We start from the raw sequence: 8,022 nt of genomic DNA on the forward strand, positions 1-8,022 counted from the left end.
CTGCCACACATTTCTACACCAACCCCATCATGGTGAAATAATGTGATGGCAAGTTAATGTATTTACATGATAATTACTCTTTCACTAAGGGTGTTGTCAATGGGGTTGAGGATGGGCTAAACTGTGATATACTGTATGGCTTCGAACATCGCAGTTTCGTTCCCAGTGCTAGGCACTTGCTTTTTATTATTTTTAATTTTTGACCCTCACCCAAACCCAAACCTTAACTCTAACCTTACCACCCTGAATGAAAGCCTAAACCTACCCCAAACCTTGACCCTAACTTCTTGGAATTCATTCCTAAACCTACCCCAAACCTTAACCCTAACTTCTTGGAATTCATTCCTAAACCTACCCCAAACCTTAACCCTAACTTGTTGGAATTAATTCCTAAACCTACTCCAAACCTTAAACATAACTTATTGGAATTAATTCCTAAACCTACCCCAAACCTTAACCCTAACTTGTTGGAATGAATTCCTAAACCTACCCCAAACCTTAACCCTAACTTGTTGGAATTAATTCCTAAACTTAACCATCGGTTTAACGAGTGAATGACATCACTGTTATTGTGCAGTTTGATTGACGGCTGACAGGACGTGTTGACATATCGTATTTGGTTCGATATGGGGGTTCGTATTTGGCTGTTTAGAAGTTTGAAATGGGGTACCGTCAGTCTGGAAGTTGTGTTGACATAAACCCACAGACTCTCTTCACCATTCGCAAGGCCCTTTGTTCAGAGGGGCAAGATGAATTTATGCCATTCTCTTTGATCATCCCCCCTCCCTCCCTATCTCTCCCTGCCTCTGCCCCCCTCTCTCTCTCACAGCCTCTGTTTTTCACTCTCTGCATCTGCCCCTCTCTCTCTCTCCCTGCCTCTGTTTTTCACTCTGCCTCTTTCCCCTCCCCCTCTCTCTCCCTGCCTCTGTTTTTCACTCTGCCTCTCCCCCTCTCCTTTCTCTCCCTTCCTCTGTTTTTCACTCTTTGCCTCTTCCCCCTCTCTCTCCCTGCCTCTGTTTTTCACTCTGCCTCTCCCCCCCTCTCTTTCTCTCCCCTTCCTCTGTTTTTCACTCTTTGCCTCTTCCCCCTCTCTCTCCCTGCCTCTGTTTTTCCATCTCTGCCCCCCCCTCTCTCTCCCTGCCTCTGTTATTCACTCTGCCTCTTTCCCCCTCTCTCTCTCCCTGCCTCTGTTTTTCACTGTGCCTCTTTCCTCCTCTCTCTCTCCCTGCCTCTGTTTTTCACTCTTTGCCTCTCCCCCCCTCTCTTTCTCTCCCTTCCTCTGTTTTTCACTCTCTGCCTCTCCCCCTCTCTTTCTCTCCCTTCCTCTGTTTTTCACTCTCTGCCTCTGCCCCCCCTCTCTCTCTCTCTCTCTCTCTGTCCCTCTTTCTTCCCACACGCTGCAGTGCTTCTGAGGTGATGCATGAAGGGGAAATGTCTTATCTAAACCTTCTAATCTCTCTTTTATAAGCCTCACTTTACAGGGAGTTATTACAAGCGCTTAGTAACTGACTAGATGTCTTCTCTTTAAACAGCATACTGTACATACAGTCTTTTGAATTGAAGAAGTAAAGAGTTCAAGAAGAGCTAAACAGCTATTGGCAGTGACACAGGAAATTAACACCTAGATGATCAGATAACGTCTCACTATTCTATTCCTGTTTGGCTCAGTTCGTAGAGTGTCGCTTGTAGATGGTTGAATTCCTGCCGGGGGCCTTTTTTTTTTTTTTTACTATTCTAGATCTGGGTTTCCAAAACTCTGTCCTGGGTCATCTCCACTACCAGACCTGAATGGACCTGACATTCAAACCTGGGATCAACTGCTACTGGCATGTTTCTGCCCTGCACAATGGAACCAATGGAGTTGTCCCTAAAAGTGCAAAGCCTGCCCATCTGGCAACATGAAATCAAACAGTCCTACCCAGAACCCTCAAACATGCAAACACTGAGGGGTTACAGCCAATTTCTAAGTGACGGGGAGCGATTTGAAACTAGCTATATTAAAATATTTGAAAAGAAAAACAAACGCCTTTAAACCCAGGTCTGCGTACACTGAATGGAATTATGGGAAACTCTGCTGTACATGTTATGTCCTACCCCTGTTCACCCTAACCCTTGCCATATGAGTCATTATTGTGCAATGACCACAGATGAGAGTAGAGCGGGGCAGAACTTGATGACTTACACACTTACAACGGAAGCATTTGTCCTGATCTGTCTTGGCAATGTCAAATCTTTCTTTATATTAGCCAACAAAATTCCAACAGGAGTGGTCATGCACATGTAACAAATATAACGCTGCTAGATTAACAATATCTCTTCCTCCCTCACCAGCTCACACCAAGAATGGATCTCAGATCCTCTGTCTCGCAAACACACTTCACTGCCCTCCTGCTATCGTCTTAGCCAGCCGTCCAACTGAAAAGCTAGCAATTTGATTCAGTGGACATCACGCAGAGGAGTGAGCTTTTAAACTACACAAAATCGTTCTGAGATTTGATCTGGCCACAAGAGAAGTCATAAGTTTAGATGCAAAAATACTGTAATGCAGATTCGACTGAATAAAGCCCTGAGAGTTGGTGCTACTGTGTATAAACTTGATGGTAATCTAAGTGATGTTATTCCCAGCCAGGTCACACCAGATCAACTTCAGATTTCAACGTTTGTCCATGTCCCCAGGTCTTCGGGAGATGCCTTTAATACCGGCTACTAGCGGCAACATGACTGCCTATTACAATCTCGTAAAGGCTCGTGGCTTCACGAGGCAAACCTTAATAACCCAACAAAATTATGGAAAACCATTTAAATCCATGAATGCTAATACAAACTCCTCTGGTCTTCTGCTGAATGTGACCTCAAATTCAAAGGGGTGTGACTGACAAGAATAAACTGCTTGACATGTTTAATGAGCATTTTGCTAAAGCTGAGTTTAATTTGATAATGAACTCCCTCCTAACATCTCAAATGAGACTGTGAATGAAACTGCCACATGCAGGCCTACGATTCATCCATTTCATTTTACCGAGTTTGAGCTTTCAGAAGTTGTAAAGGAACTAAAAATCTATTGATATTAAGAAAACAGCTGGCCCGGATTAATTAAACCCACATTTTCAACAAAAAAAAATTGGTGCAGAGTTCATTTCTGCCCCTCTCACTCAAATATTACATTCTTCAATTGGTGAGTAATACCATTCCAAAGGTCTGGAAAGCAGCCTATGTTACGCCTTTACATAAAGGTTTAGATCTGTCCGTTGGATAACTATCCAAAACTATATCAAAACTGCCTGCACTGGTAAAAGTTTTGGAATACCAAATTCCAGTCTGGTTTTAGAACCAATCATAGTACAGTTACTGCTGTAAGTAAGGTTGTAGGTGATATTCTAGATGATCAGGACAAGACAAATCACTGTTTCACTTTTTATTGACTTATGGAAGGCCTTGGACACTGTTGACCATGCCCTGCTGTTGTATAGACTAAAAAAGGTTGGTTTAAGTGTTGATGGATTGGTTCCAAAACTCTCTTTCTGACAGACCACAGTGGGTAGCTAAGGAGGGTATGCAACCTAGTGGTTAGAGCGTTGGACTAGTAACTGAAAGGTTGCAAGATTCAATCCCCGAGCTAACAACGTACAAATCTGTCATTCTGCCTCTGAACAAGGCAGTTAACCCACTGTTCCTAGGCCAACATTGAAAATAAGAATTTGTTCCTAACTGACTTGCCTAGTTAAATAAAGGTTTTTAAAAAATAAATAAAAATTGGAGATTCGGAAGCTTACAAAAGGAGTTCACCAAGTATTCCTAGACTAGGGCTCCGAGTCTAGGTCCAACAAGGAATTCCTAGACTAGGGCTGGGAGTCTAGGTCCAACAAGGTATTCCTAGACTAGGGCTGGGAGTCTAGGTCCAACAAGGTATTCCTAGACTAGGGCTCCGAGTCTAGGTCCAACAAGGTATTCCTAGACTAGGGCTGGGAGTCTAGGTCCAACAAGGTATTCCTAGACTAGGGCTGGGAGTCTAGGTCCAACAAGGTATTCCTAGACTAGGGCTGGGAGTCTAGGTCCAACAAGGTATTCCTAGACTAGGGCTGGGAGTCTAGGTCCAACAAGGTATTCCTAGACTAGGGCTGGGAGTCTAGGTCCAACAAGGTATTCCTAGACTAGGGCTGGGAGTCTAGGTCCAACAAGGTATTCCTAGACTAGGGCTGGGAGTCTAGGTCCAACAAGGTATTCCTAGACTAGGGCTCAGAGTCTAGGTCCAACAAGGTATTCCTAGACTAGGGCTGGGAGTCTAGGTCCAACAAGGTATTCCTAGACTAGGGCTCAGAGTCTAGGTCCAACAAGGTATTCCTAGACTAGGGCTGGGAGTCTAGGTCCAACAAGGTATTCCTAGACTAGGGCTGGGAGTCTAGGTCCAACAAGGTATTCCTAGACTAGGGCTCAGAGTCTAGGTCCAACAAGGTATTCCTAGACTAGGGCTGGGAGTCTAGGTCCAACAAGGTATTCCTAGACTAGGGCTGGGAGTCTAGGTCCAACAAGGTATTCCTAGACTAGGGCTGGGAGTCTAGGTCCAACAAGGTATTCCTAGACTAGGGCTGGGATTCAATCTGATCGCGCTTTGTCGGCTATGCACCATTTAATAAATGTTATTTCCAATTGAGGCAAAATATGCAGCTTTTACCATGAATGTGGTGTTTGCGAACACGGAAACAGTGCCTATAAAAAGCAGACAAAGCGTGATCGGATTGAATCCCAGTCCTATGGGCCCTGGTCTAAAGTAGAGCACTATGTAGCGAATAGGGTGCGATTTGGGATGCAGCCTAGCAGTACGTTTATCTTTTATTCAGCAGCTTGGTCTCACTAGACCCCTCCCAAAAATTTGCCAACGAGTGTCCAACCCCCCCATCAGCCCCTACACACACACACATACACACACAAACAATAATCCTCTCTCCTCCCTGATATGTACACAGTGCACACCAGGGTACCATGGGTCCCACAGGCCAAGATCCCTGCCTCACTTTCACAGGGCAAATTGTTCTATAGCTCAAAGCAGACTTGACAACAGCAGACTCTCTCTCTCTCTTTCTCTTTCTCTCTCCCCCACTTATTTTTCATCCCTGTCCGGAAATATGCCCTCTGTCGGTATTGGCACTGCACGACGGACACAGTTTTTCTGCGGCTCGCCCAAATGGACCGAGACAGGATGATGAAGTCCCATTAGACTCTCGTGCCATCTGACATGAGTTGCACAGGCGGCAAGCGCGCGTTTCCCGCCGTGACCAGTAACTGTAAAATCCACAGAGCCAGAGGAGAGCGCACTTAAACAGTGCGCAATTTGAGCGCTTGCACCACCACCATCCCTCCACATCAACCCCTCCTTCCCCTCTCCCACTACTGTACCGTAGCTCCCATTCTTCTCTATCGCTCCTCAACTCATTCGCTAGAGAAAGAGAGCTGCCTCGAAGCGACTTGCGAACACAGGCTTCTAGAGCACATGCCCCTGCTGTGGGAACGACCGCAGTCTCCGCTGGGGACAGAACGCTCAAATGCCCGCCGCTCCTGGCATCTGGACATCAAGCACAGCGCGGGCAGTGACTGGTAACATATGGCCTCATTATTATCGCCAGCCGACTCAATTTGCAGCTCTTTATTGTGGTAGAGACTGAGGCAGAAGTTACCATGCATGTGGTTGAGAAACAGTTTGGAGACATAGGCATGATGATGCAAACCCGAAGCCCGATCTAAACCCATTAAACCCACTATGTTGGATTGATTCTTACAAAAGCTTTAATAAATATATATCAAACCATCTCTCAAAAATAACGACAACATAAAACATCACCCCATCACCTTCTAGCTTTTTCTGAGGGGAATTATTAACCAACGCCATTAAATATAACCTAGTCGTTTTGCACTTTGGGTATGCTGCTAGCCACTTGATGTGCTTCTTATTTCACACATCAAACCCTGAAGAATCATAGGCTACATGCCAGCACAGAGGTAAGCTATTAAAAACAACATTGAAATGGAGCCACGTGATTCTACTTGTTTATTTATCATAGGCCTATATATTTTCTGCAAGACATCCCTTATGAAGAAAGATTGCAGTCAGTGTGCAATATAACTGCAGTGCACTGCAGTAGGCTGAAGTCCAAAATAACACCTTTTCTTTTTTTTACTGCAGACATTTTGCAGTGTAACTGCAGTTATACAGTGCAGTATAACTAGTACACTGCAATCACTGGGTCCAAAATACCACAGTTGACTGCAGTTACTGCACTTTTACTGCAGTTTCAAAACTGCAATCTTTTTTTGTAAGGAATAAGGCACACACACACACGTACACACACACACCGTATTAGCATCTCTACTAGGACATTAGGGCGGTATAGGGACATAATCAACATGTGAAGCAGTGCCTTCGCCGTGATCGCTTATCATGTCCCTACCGCCGGGCAAAAACAAGGTCTACACACCATCATCCTCAATCATGTCTTGTTGTTCAAGCTCAGCCCGAATAATAAACAGGTGTGCAGAGCAGCGTCAATACACAACCTTATAGGCCAACGTTAGCAAAGGAATAAAACAACTACGATCTGTTTGGAAAGAAACACCTTTAAAGATACAATGCAGCCTCATATATAATCTAAAAAATATTGTCTTAAATTGTTAAAGAAAATTATGATTTGATTCAACTTCATAGACATCTCAATTTGTAGGCATAGGCCTACATAATATATTGTCGTTCCTCAAAACATAAAATGTTGACTTTGCATTCCGCACAAAAATGTTACAATCAGATGACTTAAATTGAATAACTATAGGGTATAGGCCTACAGCTCACGTGTTGCTACAACAAGGGACGTTGAACTTTCAGCATGCTACAACGGACAGTATGGAGGTTCTGGTCTAGACCGCCCGACTGAATTGTGTTTTTTAAACTCTCCAAATGGTTAGATGAGTGGGCAACATATCTTATTATCTTAAACTGAAATGTAGAATTCTTTTTGCAATAAAATTATTTTATATTGCGCTAATTTCACTAATGTAAAACAGTTAGTCTTACTACCTTAAACAAACATAATTGAGTGGCTTTAAACTGACAAATATCTTTGGTTTGGTACCGTTGGTTTTATCATACACCTCTGTCCATCGCTGGACTAACATGCTGACCAAACCGGCCGCGTTTAGTGAGGGAGCCGTTGCAAAATAAACGTACACATACACACTTGGGTGTTACAAAGATGAACAAGTTTCACACTCCAGTCCAGTTGGTGGCAGTAATGCATCCTAAAGTAGGTTTCCAACCGTCATATAAAATCTGCAAAGAAGAAACATTTATGAGGTGAGATTTTATCAAAGAAAACTCACTAAAAACTATCTAGGTTTCCCCTGTCATTTGTGGATGAATTGTCGTAGTAGAGAACACAGGATTTTGTGTGACTCCAAAATGGGTCAACATTCTACAAAGATCCATTAAAAAAAGGACCATATGCATTTCAGGTAAAATAACAACCCGATGTTTATCTCCCAGGATAAAATTAGCTAGCAACAGCAAGCTAGCTAAATGTCCATGACCATACGCATTTCAGGTAAAATAACAACCCAATGTTGATCTCCCAGGATAAAATTAGCTAGCAACAGCAAGCTAACTAAATGTCCATGAATGTTTCATGTGTGTTTCAACCTGTCCCTAAAGGAATGTAGTTTGTTCACAGTTGCTTTTGGTATCTTAACCTGTGTGTCAGGAATGGGTCTGGTAGGCTGTAGATAAAATCAACTTGAGCACGATGGCGCGCACTCAGAAGCACGCACAGGGCCAGTTTGGTTAGCATGTTCGTTGATTTTTGTATTATTATTTATACATTTGAACCGTTATTTAACTAGGCAAGAACAAATTATTTACTATGACGGCCAACACCGGCCTAACCCGGAAGACGCTGTGCTAATTGTGAGCCACCCTATGGAAGACAGCAGTTGTCATTTTCAAACTCGAACAGCACAAATCATTCGGAGCACTCTCGGCAT

The sequence above is a fragment of the Oncorhynchus nerka genome, linkage group LG20, assembly GCF_034236695.1.
Source record: "Oncorhynchus nerka isolate Pitt River linkage group LG20, Oner_Uvic_2.0, whole genome shotgun sequence".
NCBI classification, from domain to species: Eukaryota; Metazoa; Chordata; class Actinopteri; order Salmoniformes; family Salmonidae; genus Oncorhynchus; species Oncorhynchus nerka.